The sequence below is a fragment of the Piliocolobus tephrosceles genome, chromosome 18, assembly GCF_002776525.5.
Source record: "Piliocolobus tephrosceles isolate RC106 chromosome 18, ASM277652v3, whole genome shotgun sequence".
Classification (NCBI taxonomy): domain Eukaryota; kingdom Metazoa; phylum Chordata; class Mammalia; order Primates; family Cercopithecidae; genus Piliocolobus; species Piliocolobus tephrosceles.
Window position 1 is genome coordinate 40,539,898 of NC_045451.1, and position 18,648 is coordinate 40,558,545.

The following is an 18,648-nucleotide window of genomic DNA, read 5'->3' on the forward strand; positions in this document are numbered from 1 at the left end:
ATGAAAGAAATAGGGGAGATATGACTAACTTTAAGACTTTGACTCTATGGACTTTATAGAAAGAGACATAGTAAAGGCTCAAGAGCTCAGTTGTGACATTAATAAGTCTTAGAGAGATTCATCAAAGGCCAATTTGGAAGAAGTGGACCTTGTGGAAGTGGGACCTGAGCTAGTTTTAGAGAAGGCATGAGGTTTGAACTGGCAGGTGGTAGTTGATGCTAATACTTATTTCAGGCAATAGGTATTAGCATTGCCACAGGAAGAATCTGTGACTGTAGCGAACATTCACTTCATTCTTTACAATAGTTTTAATACTCTCATTTTAATCCATGTGAATAACTTTGGGCGAGTTATTTAGCCACTCTTGTCCTCTGTTTCTTTAGCAGCAAGGAGGGAATAACAAAGCAAGGCTGCATTACAGGGAAACCGGGAGGCATCGTGAATTTGAAGCATTATAAAGAGTTTTATTCACATAAAGGGGAAGGAGAGTATGCTCCACAAAATTCTACAGCCAGAATTTCAAAGCATCATTGTTGCCTAATGATGGTTTTCAGCTTTGCCCTCAGTGGATATATAGTTGGAGTTTTGAAACTGAAAAATATCTTTGTTATGTTTTGCCTGGATCAAAGCACACATAAAGCCTGATCGAATGGAAAAAAAGGCAGAAGATACAAGGCAAGTGCCGCAGCATGACAACTAGCAGCCCTCAGGTTTCTGCTAATGTCCTAACCAGTTAAAATGTTCTGAAACCTTTGTAAGCAGGGACTGAAAATCCAACAAAATTATCATATATTTATGATATATATCATATATAAATATATATATAGCCTGGATTTTATACATACACATATATAAGGATATATATCTATATATATATAATCCAGAATAGGTGCTAACACCCTACAGGAGATCATAGTTGATACAGACAGAAAGACCAACATTTTGTGCTTTTTTCTACAGGGTATGAGGCCGTGCCCCAACAGAAGAGATACTTGTTAGAAGAAAAGTGAAACTGCACAAAGTTAGAAAACTATAAGAGAGGTCGAAGATAAGAAAGTCTGTATAAATAAGAACTAGCCTGGGCAACAAAATCCACATTTTTAATTCTTGGGTACACAATGAGCTCCTTAATATGAGGAGGTTTTATGAACAGATAGAAGCGTCTTCCAAGGAACTTATCAATTGTTTGCATAAAAATGAGTTTTTAAAACGGAGCTGGAGACTCATTTTCTCAAAATGAGTCTGATTGGTGTTTCTGTGAACACTGGGTGGATGGACATCTTCCTTTTCTCCTAAGCTATAGTTTCTAATGACACCCTCACATACTGAAGCGATGTCTTTTATCATGATTCCAGGTATAAATCAAAGCAGGGGCTGTTACCATTAATGCTACAAATTCCAACCAAACCTGGACGAGTCATACGGGGAATGAGAATTCCTGATGCATACCTTCAGCATTATTGACATCTTATCTTCTTCTGTGAAGAACTAATTAATGTCTAGTTCTTATCTTTGATTTTTCAAGCCTTCTCTTTACCTTTCTCAACAATTCTCTCAAGAATTTATTTTTTCCTGCTTAGAAGGCAATTCTCTGGAGTCCTGAAGTCTCTTTGCTACATATGGGAAATGTGTAATAAGACAGATGGAAAAGTAGAAAATTCAGTTTAAAAAAGATATATGGCTTTTCAGCTTCAAAATTAAAAACAAAAACAAAAACAACACCTAATTTGATTGGCTATTTTTTTCTCACTGGAATGATTATTTATACAATAAAACTTGACTGCCTTGTAGGATTCTGAATGTAAGAAATTATTTCTTCAGTTTTCATTTCACATCTCCTGTTTCCTTGCCCCAATATTTAACATAAAATCTTGTGATCAAAAAACACCCAATACATGTAGGTTGACTGAATGATTATTTATTTAGCAAATTGGTTTATCAACATGCCATAGACATTTTCTTGACATTTCAGAATATTTGGGGGTTTCCAATGGAGACATGGGGAGGCTTTCAGGGACTGTGGTGTAGCCGTCTTCATCTTCCTTACATTGCTTAACCTTATACTCTTTACATGCTTCCTAAAGGAAGGTGCTCCACTTCTGTTTATTGAATAAAAAACAGTTTCTGTGGTTGAGCAATAGCTCTTCCATAAAATTCTGTTATGAGAACTTGTACCACCAGATTGAATTAACAAAATTCTTGCTAGATGATCTGGCCTTTCACTATTGAGTATCTAATATAATAACGAAAGGTTATTTCCTTCAGGGTGTATTATCTCTCTAGTGAGATGCTCATTGTAACATGAAAGACAAGCTCCTTAGAGCTAAAAAGTTCTTCCTTATGTGGATGGAGGAAAAAAATGAAAACCACTTACCTGGTCAACATCATTTCATAGGGTGCTGAGAAATAAATCAGGCCTGGCATGACCTTCATTGAAATCTCCGATTTATTTACAGAGGTTTGTGCTGATCACTTTATCTACCGGAGGCCCCATTTCCCCTTGGTGACTCATAAGTAATGTGGTCCACGCAAACCCGTGTAAATAGAGCTAATATTTCAAGGGAGGTCATGCTATATACTCTTCCCCTGAGAATAGATGATGGCTGACTGCCGGACTGATATGAAATTTATCTTCGTGAGGGAGAAGAAGGATTGTGTGGCCTAGAGGGCAATATCCAGGGCTTGTGAATCCTAAGAGGGGCCGAGGTACATCAGAATCCAAGTGAGTTTGTGTTGTGTGTTTCTGCTTATAGGCAACGATTAACAAAAGAAAACAAAACAAAATAACTCACTCAGGTCAAGTCTTAAATAGTTTACAAAGTCATCATTGATTTTTCTCCATTTAGTTGTATATTCGTTTTTTCCTAAACACTAAATCTCCTGGTCTCAGAAGAAGAATTTGTACTCACTAGTAAATAGATCTTTAACCAAGATCATCTTAATCAGTTCTGCCTATTCTTTTCCCTCTGCCAACTTTTAGTTTCTCCCTATATTCTTGTTTCTCCTTGCCTTATAATATACTTTCTTGGGATCTCTTGCACTTAAGTGGTTCCTCTTCCCCAGTTCCACCTCGACCTTTTGATTAGCAGCCCTTCTCATTCATTACCTAGTCTTCTCCAACAGTCACCCACCTATATGTTCTCAGGGCGAATGTAAAGGCTTTCAGAAAATAAAAACTATGTCTCTTTGTAAAGTGTATAAAATACAAAATCCCGTGCTCTAGGATTTCTGATCTCTGCTTTATAATGTGACAGTATTAAACTTTATAAATGCTATTAAGATATCTAGAAAGAAGCCAGGTAAGAGTATTAGCATTAATTAAGACATACATATCAAGCACATTTTGTGTGGCCTCAATATGTCACTGCTTACTTCATGAGATAATAGTTTTGCTCTTGCCAGGCATGGTGGTTCCTGCCTATAATCCCAGCATTTTGGGAGGCCGAGGTAGGAGGATTGCTCGTGCCCAGGAGTTTGAGACCAGCCTGGGTAACATAGTGAGACCTCATCTCTACAACAAAGTTAAAAAATCAGTTGGGCATGGTGGCATGTGCCTGTGGTCCCAGCTACTAGGGAGGCTGAGGTGGGAGGATTTGCTTGAGCCCAGGAGGTTGAGGCTGCAGTGAGCCATGATTACACCACTGCACTCTAGGCTGGGTGACAGAGCAAGAAACCCTGTCTCAAATAAAGAAAAGAAAAACAAGAAAATCTTGCCCTCAAGTGGTTTACAATATATTTGAGGAAATGAGACTAATATTTTGGAAAAAAAAAACACTTGAAGAACACAAATCTTTATGAAATTAGCTATAAGATCCAGACTTCAGTGGCATTCTACTATGTATGTAGTCATGCCACTCTCTTTAAGTTGTCTTGGGGAAAAGTTCAGTTTTCTCTACATGATCTACAAGAGCTTCCTATCCTGGCCCCAGCTCATCCAACCATATCTCCTTCATGCCCCAGAAACTCTATGTTCCAGCTTTACTAGACACAAACAAACAACTGTTATGTTTATTTTGGCATGAGGTAGCTAAAGATAAATAACCTGTGTAAGATGATAAAGCATATTAGTTACACTCATTTGACATGTAAAGTACTTTCCAAACGTATCTCCTTATTATCTTTATCTCTCAGCTTGGAATGACTTCTACCACTATCTCCAACTGGTAAATATCAGTATCTTAAATCCTCGCAGAGCTAAATGAGTTACACCTGCCCTGTGCTCACATAGCCCTTGCTTCTGCTTGACGGCATTTTAAGTTATCTCTTTGTCTCACTGCCCCACTAGACCATGAGCTTTTTGAGGGCAAATACTGCATTTTATTCACTGTGGAATCCCTAGTGCCCAGCTCCAGAATGTTTGATGGGTGTCTCATGAGTGAATTAGTTCTTAGAAACTGGCAGCGTGACCTTCTACATGATTAGAGAATGCAGCCACATCCTGAGACCTGAGAGCCACGATTAGAACCCTCGCACCAAAATATTCCCCCTGACATTCTGCTGCTGTAGCAAGAGAGCTCATGCTGGGAGCTTATGCTCCCTGGGGCTAAGATTACTGTGGTCTTGAGGCTGTGACCTGGGGCAAGTTACCCTTACCTTTATTATAAGACTTTGCATCATCATCTGCATCATCCTCTTCAGCCAGAGCAGAAACAAGGCACATTTACTGAATGTCCCTGGGATCTTGTGCCAGGAATTGTGGGTACAGAGAGTCATGAAACCAGTCTCTGCCCTGGAGAATCAAGTTTAGTAGTAGAAAATAGATGTTATATAATAGAATAGAGCCTTCCATAGATTACTGCTATCTCAAGAACACTTTAGAAAAGAAGGGTACTTTGGACAAATAAGGTGCTGTATCCACTTTCTGGAGGTTTATAATGTATAATAACTTGATAGAAGCTTTTTGAAGTTTTGTGATAAAGACACCTTTTTAACTTTTTCACTGAGATAGAATTACATACAGAAGAATATACAGTTTGGTGAGTTTGACCAATGGATACGCTCTTGTAGTCAAAACCCCAAACGACATATAGAATATTTCTATCACTCTCTAAAGTTTTCTCATAATCCTTGCCAGTCAATCCTCTTCCCCCTCACTTCCCTTCTCACAGGCGATCACAAATCTGATTTCCATCCCCATAAATAGTTTTGCCTATTCCTCACACTTACAAGGCAATCCTATTTTTTTCAATAAAAAGTAATATTTGTTTTATTGTGGAATATGGTTTGAAAAATGCTGGGTTATCACTTTATAACTTTCAATGAATTTTCATATTAATTACCTGATTTAATTCAAAATAATAAAATAAGGAAGTTTTAAGTGCCAAATAAGTGAGTTATACAGTGGTTGCCATAGGAATTTAGATGAAAACATGCCACACACGGTTAGTTTGAATTGGAAAAGCTTCCTAGTGTTTGCCAACCAAACATCAACTTGACCTTTGGGGTGGGTAGTACATAGTCAAGTGGGAAGAAAAGGAGAGGGATTTCCAATATGTAGGAAAGGGGTGATCTAAGATTTAATGATGGTGATATGTACTGTGTATCAGAAGAGCGACATCGAGAATGAAAGCAGTGAGAATGAAGCTACATTTCAGACCCCACAGGTCCTGCTCCCCAGTCTTGAGTGCAGCACAGTATGCCTGGAGAGGCACTGCTTTCCTGACCTCTGGTGAGATATTTTTCCTGCACAGTCTGGGAAGTTGTGCTTCTTTACACTACTGAGGTTATATCAACTCCTTGTAGGAACTGAGCTCACCTCGTGTTTGAATTCGATTTTACTTCTTACACCTGGGAATAGTACATAGCTATCAACAAAGCTTTTTAAATATTCATTTTTCTTTCAGTAAATTTTATTGGAAAGCAGACTTCCTTACAGTCTTGTGCTTACATTTTTTTACATGGGAAGTGATTTGCAAGGATTTCTTATGTCTTAGAACTCAAAGGAAGTTCAGATCTTATTAGGGTAGTTTCTTTTCAGACCATTTTCCTTCTTCTGTGGTCATAGGGCTGTCCTCCCTGGGGTGTACTTATCTCAACTTCCAGCTCTGGCCTGTCTGTTGCTCAGATCTCTTTAGTCGTTCAGAGGAGAATGGTGTTAGGGATAAAGGACTATGAACTGAGAAAATGCACATCCTCACTGATGACCAATAGGTAGATTTCTTGGCTGAATGCCCCCTAATTCCCAGAGAATTTCTTTCTAAACAGGTAGGTAGGATTTTTGGTAATTAATTCATCCAATGGGATCAACATCAGTTATGCTGAATCACCAACTCTGCCAATTTTTGGATATGATTTGAGGCATTGGGCCTACTTATAACTGCATTCCATTTTAAAAATTAGTAGTAACAAATTCACAGGAGTACAAACACAGAGACACACCACACAGACATATAATTCATTGTGTAAGCAACATGAAAGAGGTGCTGTCTTAAAATGAATAGCAAGCAAGAAAGAAGCAAATACTATGTAGGATTAGTTATTGATGAACCAAAAACCAGTGCAGGCATCTTTGGCAACTTTTTGCCTTTCTTCCTTTTACACTCCACTCATCCTAACCTTTGTGTCCTCCTTTTACTTCTGCAAATTTTCTGTACCTATATTACCTTCTTATGTCACAGGGAGCAGCAGAAAGGAGACTGACGCCCCATCCTTTATTCATCTAATACTAGACATTAGAAATATATAAAATCATAAAATAGTAGAAACCATCCAAATTATGTTTCTCTCCAACCTAATTTCACAGACAAGAGAACAGGCATACAAAAGTAATTGCCTTTTCAAGCTACATGTAGAAGAATGAAACTGGATCCCTATCTCTCACCTTACACAAAAATCAACTCAAGATGGATCAAAGACTTAACTCTAAGACCTGAAACCATAAAAATTCTAGAAAATAACATTGGAAAAACCTTTCTGGTCATTGGCTTAGGCAAATAATTCATAACTAAGACCCCAAAAGCAAATGCAACAAAAATGGCAATAAATATATGAGGGCAAATTAAACTAACAAGCTTCTGCACAGCAAAATAAATAATCAGCAGAGTAAACAGACAACCCACAGAGTGGGAGAAAATATTCACAAACTATGCATTTGACAAAGGACTAGTATCTAGAATTTACAAGGAACTCAAATAGATCAGCAAAACAAACAAACAAAACAAAATAATACCATCGAAAACTGGGCAAAGAACATGAATAGACATGTCTCAAAAGAAGATGTACAAACAGCCAACAAGTACATGAGAAAATGCTCAACACTACTAATCATTAGGGAAATGCAAATTAAACCACAATGAAATACCGCCTTACTCCTGCAAGAATGACCATAATTAAAAAGTCAGAAGACAATAGATGTTGGCTTGGACATGCTGAAAAGAGAACACTTTTTTACACTGCTGGTGGGAATGTAAATTAGTACAACCACTATGGAAAACAGTATGGACATTCCTTAAAGAACTAAAAGTGGAACTATCATTTGATCCAGCAATCCCACTACTGGGTATTTAAGAAGTCATTATGAAAAAGACACATGCACATTGCAATTGCAAAGATATGGAACCAACCTAAGTACCCACTGATCAATGAATGGATAAAGAAAATGTGGTATATAGACGCCATGGAATACTACTCAGCCATAAAAAGGAACAAAATAATATCTTTTGCAGCAACTTAGATGGAGCTGGAAGCCATTATTCTAAGTGAAGTAACTCAGGAGTGGAAAACCAAATATCTATGTTCTCACTTATGAGTGGGAGCTAAGCTATGAGGATGCAAAGGCATAAAAGTAGTGTTATGGACTTTAGGGACTCAGCAGGTAAAGCTTGGGAGGGTTTGAGGGAAAAAAGACTACATATTGGGTACAGTGTACCTTACTCAGGTGACAGGTGCAATAAAATCTCAGAAATCACCACTAAGGAATTTATTCAAGTAACTGAAAACCACCGGTATTCCAAAACTATTGCATTTTTTTTGAAAAAGTATTGTCTTTTCAAGTTCACAGTGAATTAGCTGTAGGACTAGGAATAACGCTCTACTTCCTGGCTTCCTCTCGATATCGCTTTGCTTTGCAACTTGGTCATGCACGAAATGGAGAGGAGCAAGCTGTGCGCATGCTTTTCTACCTTGGGGGAGCTATTGTTCCCTCGCATTAGAACTCCATCCCCATTCCCTCTAACCAGCAGACTCCTCCTCATCCGCTATGTCTGAGGAAAAACATGACTTCTTCATGGAAAGCCTTCTCTCAGTTCCAGTCTGCCACCACAATCTTCAATAGGAGCTTCTTTCTCTTCCCACACATTATCTTTCTAATTACCTGTTAACTGTTTGTCCTCCTCTCCTGACTGTGAGCTGGTACAGTGCCAGATGCATTGTTTATGCTCAATGAATATTTGTTGGTTGAATGAATAAATATGGATTGAGCCCTTAGGATTGTATATTTCAGATATATTCACAAAGACACAGTACATTTAGCATATAGGTGTATTTTTTTAACATATAATTTTGTTGTGTTGTAGGCAACTCCAGCTCCTAAAGGAAAAATCATATTTCGTGGAGTATGTTGCTAATTCACATAAAAGGCTGAGAACCAGGCTTGGAAGAGGGTAGAAATGGAGCCAGTTCTGGAGGAGCAAGATGTGTAATGATTGCAACAGTCTTATGTCAGAGAAAGCCGGGTCAAAGGCCGTGTCAATAATCAGTAAATTACTACTATTTAAAGGTTCTCTACCACCATAGAACACATTTTGTGTGTTAGATCAGAACCCAATTAGCATTGGTTGAGTCTGCTCCTTGACCAATGAAGAAAGAGCAAATTCCTCAAAAGAAAATCCTATTAGGAGAGAGGAATGAATGGTGAGTGACTGAGATGGAAAGCATGATAAGGCACATGTCTGTTCCGTAATATATATAATGATGAACTGCTTGGAATCCTTTTATGTTTTCATCCTCTGGGGTAGGTGCCTTCCGGAACTTTGGGTACTTCTCATACAGGGGTGCCATATTCAGCTGAGATACCAGTCTTCTCCATGCGCCTGTGAGTTCCCACTGCCTGGCATACAGTTGGTATATGATAAATGTATGTTGAATAAATGAAAGAGTGAATAATAAATGGGAGAAGTGGCAATCAACAGAGACACTATCAGAGAGGTTGGCAGAAGCAGAGATGCCATAAGGTAGATATGGACAATAATAAGCATTCTACTTCAAATTTATGTTCAGTTTTCAAGTATTTCTTACAACAACCTTGTAAATAGACAAGACAGTTAAGTTCTGTATTTTACTGATGAAGAAATTAGACTTAGTGAGAGTAAATTATTCTGGGTCACAAAACTAATTATTTGCAAAGCTGGGACGTGCTGGATATAATAGTTGAGTAATTTTTTTTCAAATGTTTGGTTATGGATGATAAGTCGGAGATGAGTATAGTGCTTTGTAAGGGAACAAATAATGTCTGAGGAAATTTGAAAATAAGGACTGGTATTAAAAATGAAACTAATAAGAAGTACCATGTTTATCTGCATATAGGGTGTGAGAGTGGAGGGGGTATTTGCATGTGTATGTGTGTTTAAAGTGGAACATTTAGATAGAGATTCTCCTAGAATAGAATTCTGAACCAGAGAATAAAGAAAGAAGAGTATCATGGAGTCTTTTTAAAGGTCCATTTCTCATGGTTACTATCCCCGGTATCTCTCTGAGCATTAAGTGTTGTTTTTAAATTATTATGTTTAAGGAAGTATTATTGAAATGGGGGTCCTTTTGTTGTTTATATTATATAAATCTCCATAGCAACAAGAACAAAACAACAACAACAAATTCTGGAGAAATAATTTATAGAAAGAGAGAAATTATTAAACACATATTCAAGATATTTTAGATTGAGTAGTCATGTGGTACCCAATGATTGCTATGGGATGAAAAGCCCCTTAAAGAATACTTGTGAATACCCTGAATATGGACACAGAGCCTCTGGTGAATTACTAATAAGCCCACAGCACAGTTCAAGATCCTATGACTCTTTCAGGTCAGAGACAATATGGATTGTTACCTAGCAGTCCATCCAGGTGGGCCACCTCACCTCCTTTTGTTGTTTAGACAGCATCTGCCACTGTGGAAGGACAATGATGTGCAGAGCCATCTCAACTCCCAGTTTTGGCAGGCAAAGCAGAAAGTATTCTAGTTTGGCAGTTTATTTTCAAGCCAACTTATTCTCCACTTGTCATCTTTAAACATTATTTAAAAATTCATATTCAGGTTCCCAGGAAGGATTAATCTAAGACAGAGAAGGAAATAGAGTGTTTGAGTAACTGACACATTTTGCTCATCCCTAATCTTCATCTGCAACTCCAACACACATGTTCACTTTGGTGAATGAACTAATGTATATCAGAGAGAAAGGAGAAATGCTAGAAAGAAGTGAGAGCAATGACTGTGGTTGGTCCTAATTCTCGCTTTGTTAAAGACTGAAGTGAGCAGATTCTCAGTAAAGGTGTTCCTGAAAGCAAACAGGGCAAGAAAAAGGCAAGAAATAAAGAAAGCCAGAGGCAAACAGAGACCTCAGCAAGAGAAGGACATGACCCGCAGACATGAGCCCCTGATGAAAAACAAACCCCAAAGAAAGCTTGAGAGAGAACAGCAAAGAAAATGATCAAACTCCAGTCCCACTGGAACTTTGAGAAACTCACCTCCCAAAGACTGTGCTGTTGGTGGGGGCAGGGGGACGGTGGATAGAAGGAGAGAGAGAATATTAGGACTTATTGTTGGCAGTATTATGATAATGAGAACAATAGTTCTATTCAGAACTTCAGCTTTAAAAAAAGTGTTCTTTAATTTTGGCAGTTTGGAGGTTTGGCAATTGGTATAAAAAAGAAAAAAAAAAAATCAACATTTAAAACTGGTGAGTTTTACCTTCTTCATCCATTTCTCTGAGCTCCAGTTTTTCCGAGGCAGTAAAGTCACTTATTCCCTGAAATGCTTGATAGTCTAAATAGAAAAGTATTCCCAAGATATTTCTGAGATGTATGTTTTACCTTTTTACAGAGAGCAAAAATTAGCATTCAGATTCCTTGTTACAAGTCCCATTTTGATCTTTTTTTAATTGCCAGTGAAAAAGTAATGAAGAGCAATTCTGATTTAGCCACAAAAATCCTACAAACGATAAAAAAGACCAAGCTGACAGGTACACTGAAAATGGTCATATTTTTTCCTCTCACTTTGAGTTGAACTGTAGCTAATAATGATACTGACTCATTCTTTGAACTTCTCTTGGTGTCTTTCATGTGAAGAGTTCAAAGCCCTTTATGAATAACAAATAATTAGGTTTTGCAAAAGTCCTTAAAGTAGGAGTGTGAGAATGACATTGTACCCATTTCGCAGTTGAATGATGGAGCTCTAGGCCGAGAGCTAGCCATGGAAACACAATCTTCTCTGTGGTCTCTGCCTTTGGCTTATATATCTCACTTTGGGAGTCTCTCAAACTCCCACACACTTCTAGAAGAAGTCAGCCTCCGTATTTTCACTTCTAATTTGTGCTAAACTCACTGATTTAAGCAACCTTCATTGTTCTTCCATTTGCTATTTCCATCTATCACTCATTTTTGCTTGCTTCTAGGCTCACGTAATCATTGTCTCTGCTGCTTTGTGAGAATTACTACATCTCTGATGTACCCTGCACCTGACAAAGTAGAATAGGGCTTCTATTCCCTTTTAAAAAACAGTTAAGGAAGAAGTGTCTATTGGTTTCCTAGTATGCCTGCAGCAGCAGCCTGAGCACAGCAAGAGCTTCAGAAAGAGCAAAAGACACAGATCCTTCTTTGGAAAAGCTGTAGCGAGGTGAGGAGACAGACAGGACACACATGGTATAGCAAAGAACAACACCAAATCCTGTATCAAATACTTCATCCTGCGTCACCAAACCCTAGGAATTCAAGAATTCAGAAGAAAGGGCTGAGGAGTCAGACACTTCCAGGAGGTTGGGTTTGGTTGAGATCTTGAAGATTCGGTGAGGATAAGATTTAGGAGACAGTGGTGTTCCAGGTCCAGGGTGAAAGGCACCCTGGGGAGGAGGCATCTAGCGTGTTAGGGGATAATAACACATAAAGTTAGAGAACATCTCTCCACAGCATGCATCACAGGCCCTTGCATGTATTAGAACTGAAGGAAATGGGGTGTGTGATTGACAGGTACAGGGAGTACAGGGCACAGAGCTTAGCACAGTTTCTTTATAGGGATGGGAAACTCAACCTAGAAACGTGTGAAGAAGAGATTTTTCTTCCTGTCAAGTAAATTCATGATAGCTTTCATTTAATGAAATTCTTTTTTTCTCAAACATATAATTCACATTTAATTACAAGTCATGATTATTCATTACTTTGTTATAAAATGGTCAATATAGTCTTTAAATATGTAAAAAATTATTTTCTTTCATTTACATAAGCATTTTAAAATATAAGGTAGCACTACAGAACAGTGTAACAGGTTTTCTGTCCTTGTAAACAGGATTAGAAGGCAATCCCCAGAATTCCAGAACTGTCGTGGAGATATGGTAATTTTAATTTACAAACTGGATAAACTGCATTCAACAAGGAGTCAAGGGTGTTGGGTTTGAGTTGCCATCTTGCATGTTATGATCTTGAACAAGTCTGTCAACTCCTGGATATCAGAAGCCCCACCAGAGAATGAAAGGTATTAAATCAGGCCACTTTGAATATTCTTTCCAGCTCTGTTATTCTATAATGCCATGAAATCAGAGTAACAGGTTCCAGGCTGCTTGGGGTCAGGGATTTTAGAACCTATGTTCAATATACATTATTTTTCAAATGTCTACTTTTTGGAGTCATATATATATTTGATTGTGCATGTAACGACCTCTTCATCATTAGCAATAAAAGTTTCTCAAGGATGTATTTTCCATTTCTTCCTTTGTTTTCAGCTTTCTTTGTAAATTTCCTCAAGATTTCTTCTAGATTTGTGGAGGCCAAAAGCTTCACTACCTTTTCATGCGATGTACCACCCTCATCCAAAACCACATCACTCTTCCTGAGTTCTAAGACCTTGGACAGATACGCTGTAAAGCTCAGCATTATCCTCCCTCTCCAATGGAGGCGCCGCCGATAGCCACATTTACCGCCTCTGCTGTCAAATCTGTTACAGTATTTTGTTTGGAGCCAGGTTTGGCATGGATGGCTATGGTGCCACAACCTTCAGAAACAACTGCCACAGGACCTAAGGGAGGAAGTGATCTCTCTGGTTCTTTGATCTGGCTTTTACCCTTCGTCATCGCGCCAGCTTTCCTCTGCATCTTGGTGCCAAGAGGGAGCCGAGTGGAGCCCGAAGTACTCAATGCTGTCCTGAGCTGCCTCAGCTCGCTGCCAAGCCCCAGCATCCCTGCCTGGGGAGGCCTTAATGAAATTCTTTATTCTCACTTTATTTTAACTTCACTCTTCTGCGGGGGGTCTTGAAGTATGTTCCACATTTCTGGAGGCAGAGGCTCTGCTATATGTCAGTATCCAGAGCATAGAGCAGTCTAGGGGAGGGTGCGTGTGTAAAGGAGTATCAGGAGCAAGGGAATGTGCCCTGTCCGGGGCTCTGCTCAGTGCTGGCTTCTGGGAGGAGTTGAACTTGGTTATGGGTTGACAGAGAGCAAGAAGAGGTCTTGAGAGGAAAGGAATGAGAACACGCAATGTGGTAACAGGGGGTAGTTGTGGGAAGGAAGATTAACAGAACCACCTTTACAGCATGGTGAATGTGAGAACAGCAAGCAATGAACCGGAAGACATCCGGGGACGGCTGAGGACCCAGCTAGAGTGTTTAAAGCAGGCAGAATCTGCAGAGGGAAGGGGAAGGCCAGTCAACAATATCCTCATAAGTTACACTAACCGGCACTTTGCCGTTCTCAGAAACTTTTTCTATCTGCGTTAATTCATTTGATCCTTATGACATCCTTGGGTTTTATTACCCCATTTTACAAAAGAGAAATGTGAAAAATGGAAAGTTTAGGGTTTTCCCAAAGATAATATTGTTATCTAATGACGATTTAGGTCTAGAATCTGAGACTTATGTCTCTTAATTCAAGGCCTTTCTCGCTAGCATCAAGCAGCGTGGGGCAGGGGGAAGTTGCTGGACCAGCTGGGAGGAGATGGCATTTCTCTTCCTGACCCTGGAAACGAAGCAGCCGTCAAGAACCCACTAGGTGTAGCTTGTCGTCTAGGTTCTGTCGGCTGGTGTCTCTGGCTGAGCTAGGATTTTAACATTTCCCTGTTAGACAGGAAACTTAGTGTAGGGCCATGCACACAGTAGGTGTTCCATAAATATTTGTTGATGCTGTGGATGCAGTACAACTGGCTCACAGCAGGCCCATCACACCTAATCGCTTCAGAAAGGACTGGGAGGAGATGGAAAATAAAAATCTCATCAATAATAGAATATGTTGTTTTTCCTCCTCTGCCCAGGGAGACTTTCTTTGGTTTCTCCGTTGTATTTCCAGTATTTTAAGATGGGAATAATTTTCACAATGGCAGGTACAGCTGGTGAGATGCTATTTTAATACGAAGGAAAATGCTAGAAAAGAAATTTAGAATATTAAGGAGGGATTTGATTTCTGACAGAAATATTAGCTGTAAAGGCCGGTATGAAGATTTTAGAGAAATTTAATTAAAATTTAATCTTCTTTCTAATTAAAGTTTCCTTTAATTAAACTTAAAATTAAATTTGCTTTAATTGGAGGAATTTAAAGGGTATTACCTTTTGAATGTCAATCATTTTGAAAGAAAAAAGTTATGCTGCTTTGTCTAGTTTAAAATGAGGGTTGGTGTCAAATTTCTAGAAAAGTAATAAAAATGTTGTATTTAAATATAAATTAGCACTCCTTGGTGTCTGACTCCCCATTTGCCTGGTTCAGAAACATTTGTCTTGAATTGCAGTTTTCCTCTGTGTGGGAGACCTACAGGGAAGGTCAGGCTCAGACCACTAAGGGTTTGAATGTGAGAATTCAGCCTTTCTTTCTCCCTTATTCAGGTTCCTCTGGAAGCTGTCTCCCTCCTTGCTGGAGTTCTCTAAGCCTTCGTCATGCCTTTCTTGGAGAGCCTTCTCAGTCTATCAATGTTTGGCAATGGTTGCCTCCTGTCTTTCTCTGGGAGCGGGGGAGGGGGTCCAAGCCCCCTCATGCCCCTTCTTTCCTCAAAGCCTTTTTCTGTGTGGTGAAATAGAATCCTTTCAAGACCCATATGTTCCTCCCCTCAAACACTGAGGCTGAAAAGTGAGTAAATTTTTCCTCCCAGGATGAGAATTCCCTCTTATATGTTCCCCATTTCCAACAATAGTATCTCATTTCCTTATACCAGCCAAACTCAGAGGAAGTGGTTCTTCATTCTCCCTATAGCCTCTTCAGCTACCACATCCTTCAGAGCAGCCAGCACGATAGCTTCAGCTTAATTCCTTATCCTGTCCCTAGATGCATGAAAGCAATGGCTGCTAGTAGGGTCTGGCTGCTGCCCATCTCTCCCTGATGTAGTTGCATACTATTGCCAAGTCATTACTCTAAAATTACTAGCCCTTTTCTTCTGAACAACCCAAATATCTAAACCTGACATTCAAGGCCTCCAATGGTGTGTCTTCAACTTACTTTTTCCACATTCATGTCCCACAACTTTGCTAATGCACTTAGTCTGCTCCAGCCAGTAATCTAGTTTACTTACTGCTCCTTAAACATACATCAACCATTTTGGCTTCCAAGTTTATTTCCGCACCTTTCTTGTAGCCTAGAATGCTTTCTCTTTCTCTTGTCTTCAAGACCCTCATGAAACTCCAAATCATCACGAAGTAACCCCTCATCAATCTGGCCTGGCATGAAGGCTTATTCTCCTGCAGCTAAGAACACTTATTCTGGCAATATGAATGCAGTCACATTTATTCTGTATATTAGTTATTTTCATGCTGCTAATAAAAACATACCCAAGACTGGGTAACTTATAAAGAAAAAGAGGTTTAATGGACTCTCAGTTCCACATAACTGGGGAGACCTCACAACCAAGGCAAAAAGTGAAAGAGGAGCAAAGGCATGTTTTACATGGCAGCAGGCAAGAGAGGGTGTGCAGGGGAACTGTCCTTTATAAAGCCATCAGACCTCATGAGACTTTTTCACTATCACAAGAACAGCATGGACAAAATCTGCCCCCATGATTTGATTACTTCCCACCAGGTCCCTTCCACAGCACATGGAGATTATGTGAATTACAATTCAAGATGAGATCTGGGTGGGGACAGAGCAAAACCATATCATTTTACATACTAATGTTTACATCCTTTATTCTGATTTATCCTAAATCTGACAATTTCTAAAGCCTGGAATGTATATGTTTCCACTTGACCTCCAATGCCAGCTGTGATGTATGTCACAGAAGTGTTATTATTCATATCTCCTATCTGAACAATTAGAGTCCCTGAAGGGTTTTGATTCACTCAAGATCTCACAGGTTGAGCAATGGAGTAAGGATAAGAATTCAGGTTCTCTCCCTGATTATTTCACCACATTCACTTTACCATATTCTCCATCTGTGGAAGTGGGACAGCAAGGCAATTGGCTCAGGGGAGTGAAGACACTCGGAGTCCCAGGACTTCTATATCTCAAGAAAAGTAGCTCATCCACTGCAGGATGAGTCATGACCTTGGGGCAGCCACCAACAGAGACTGTCTGGTTGGATGGATTTATTTTCCTCTAACACGGAGCATGCCTTATTACACAAAGTATTATGGCTGGCCTCCTGCATGCTTAGCCTGTCCATGGCTACAAAAATGGTAGAAGAGCATGTTCTGTAATTCTCAACACTCCCTATAGAGTCCCTGCCAATTATATAAGAACTATTTCGTTTTTCAGATTTTGAGTTTCCTGAAAAACTCTGGTTTCTGGCTACTCTATTCAAATAATGAAAATACTTTAGAAAAGAGAAGGACAAAGACCTTTCAGAAACTCAGATTTGAAAACTGTTGGGACTTGCTGAGCTGGTTAAAAAGATAATCTTTTACTGTTTTATTCAAAGTAAGTGTGATACAAATAAATATCTTCAGAGGAGGATAGATGACCAGCTCCTTGCCAGCTTTTAATTGCTAATGCAGAGATACACTCTGAAGGGCATCTCTCTCTCTCTCTCTCTCTCTCCCCCCTCCCCTCCCCTCCCCTCCCCTCCCCCATTCCTCCCTCCTTCCTTCCCTGCCTCCCTCCCACCTTCCTTCCTTCCTTCCCTCCTTCCTTCCATCTTTCCCTCCTCCCCTCCCTCCCTCCTTCCTCCCTCCCTCCTTCCTTCCTCCCTTCTTCCCTCCCTCCCACTTCCTTTATCCTTCATTCCTGTTCCTTTTTTTGAAAAAGAACAGAAGTGCCTGCATTAAATGACACAGAATGCTACAAGACAAAGTAGTCATTAAAGCAACAGATAAAACAGACTAGGTTTTTATGATACAACATCAGAATTCAGAGCTGAAGCTTTTACCTACTGATATGGTGTGGCTGGGTCCCCACTCAAATATCATCTTGAATTCCCATGTGATGTGAGAGGGACTCAGTGGGAGGTAATTGAATCTTGATGGCAAGTGTTTCCTGTGCTGTTCTTGTGATAGTGAGTAACTCTCACAAGATCTGATGGTTATTATAAGGGGGAGTTTCTCTGCACAAGCTCTCTTCTCTTGTCTGTTGCTATGTGAAATGTACCTTTTGCCTTCCACCATGATTGTGAGGCCACCCCAGCTACATGGAACTGTAAGTCCACTAAATGGGTATGTCTTTATCAGCAGCATGAAAATGGACTAATATAATAAATTGGTACCAGAAGTGGAGTGCTGCTGAAAATACACCCCAAAATGTGGAAGCAACTTTGGAACTGGGTAACAGGCAGAGAATGGAGTTTGGGGGGCTCAGAAGAAGACAGGAAAATGTGGGAATGTTTGGGACTCTCTAGAGACTTGTTGAATGACTTTGACCAAAATGCTGATAATAATATGCACAATGAAATCCAGGGTGAGGTGGTCTCAGATAGACATGGGAAACTTGTTAGGAACTGGAGCAAAGGTGACTCTTGTTATGTTTTAGCAAAGAGACTGGTGGCATTTTGCCCCTGCCCTGGAGATTTGTGGAACTTTGAACTTGTGGGAGATGATTTAGGGTATCTGGCAGAAGAAATTTCTAAGCAGCAAAGCATTCAAGAGATTACTTGGGTGCTGTTAAAAGCATTCGGTTTTAAAAGGGAAGGAAAGCAGGAAAGTTCAGGAAATGTGCAGCCTGACAATGTGATAGAAAAATAAAATCCCATTTTCTGAGGAGAAATTCAAGCTGGCTGCAGAAATTTGCATAAGTAATGAGGAGCTGAATGTTAATCCCCAAGACAATGGGGAAAATGTCTCCAGGGCATGTCAGAGGTCTTCATGGCAGCCCCTCCCATCACAGGCCCACTGACCTAGGAGGAAAATGTGGTTTAGTGGGCCATGCCCAGGGTCTCCGTGCTATATTCAGTGGAGGGACTTGGCGCCCTCCGTCCCAGTCACTCCAGCCATGGCTGAAAAGGGCCAACATAGAGCTTGAGTCATGGCTTCAGAGGGCACAAGCCCTAAGCCTGGGCGACTTCCATGTGGTGTTGAGCTTGCAAGTGCACGGAAGTCAAGAATTGA

General features: G+C 39.8%; 1 pseudogene; it reads right to left on the reverse strand.

The window, feature by feature from the left end:
- Positions 1–12,549: 12,549 nt before the first annotated feature.
- On the reverse strand, positions 12,550–13,378 carry LOC111539643 (annotated as a pseudogene).
- Between the last annotated feature and the right edge of the window lie 5,270 nt (positions 13,379–18,648).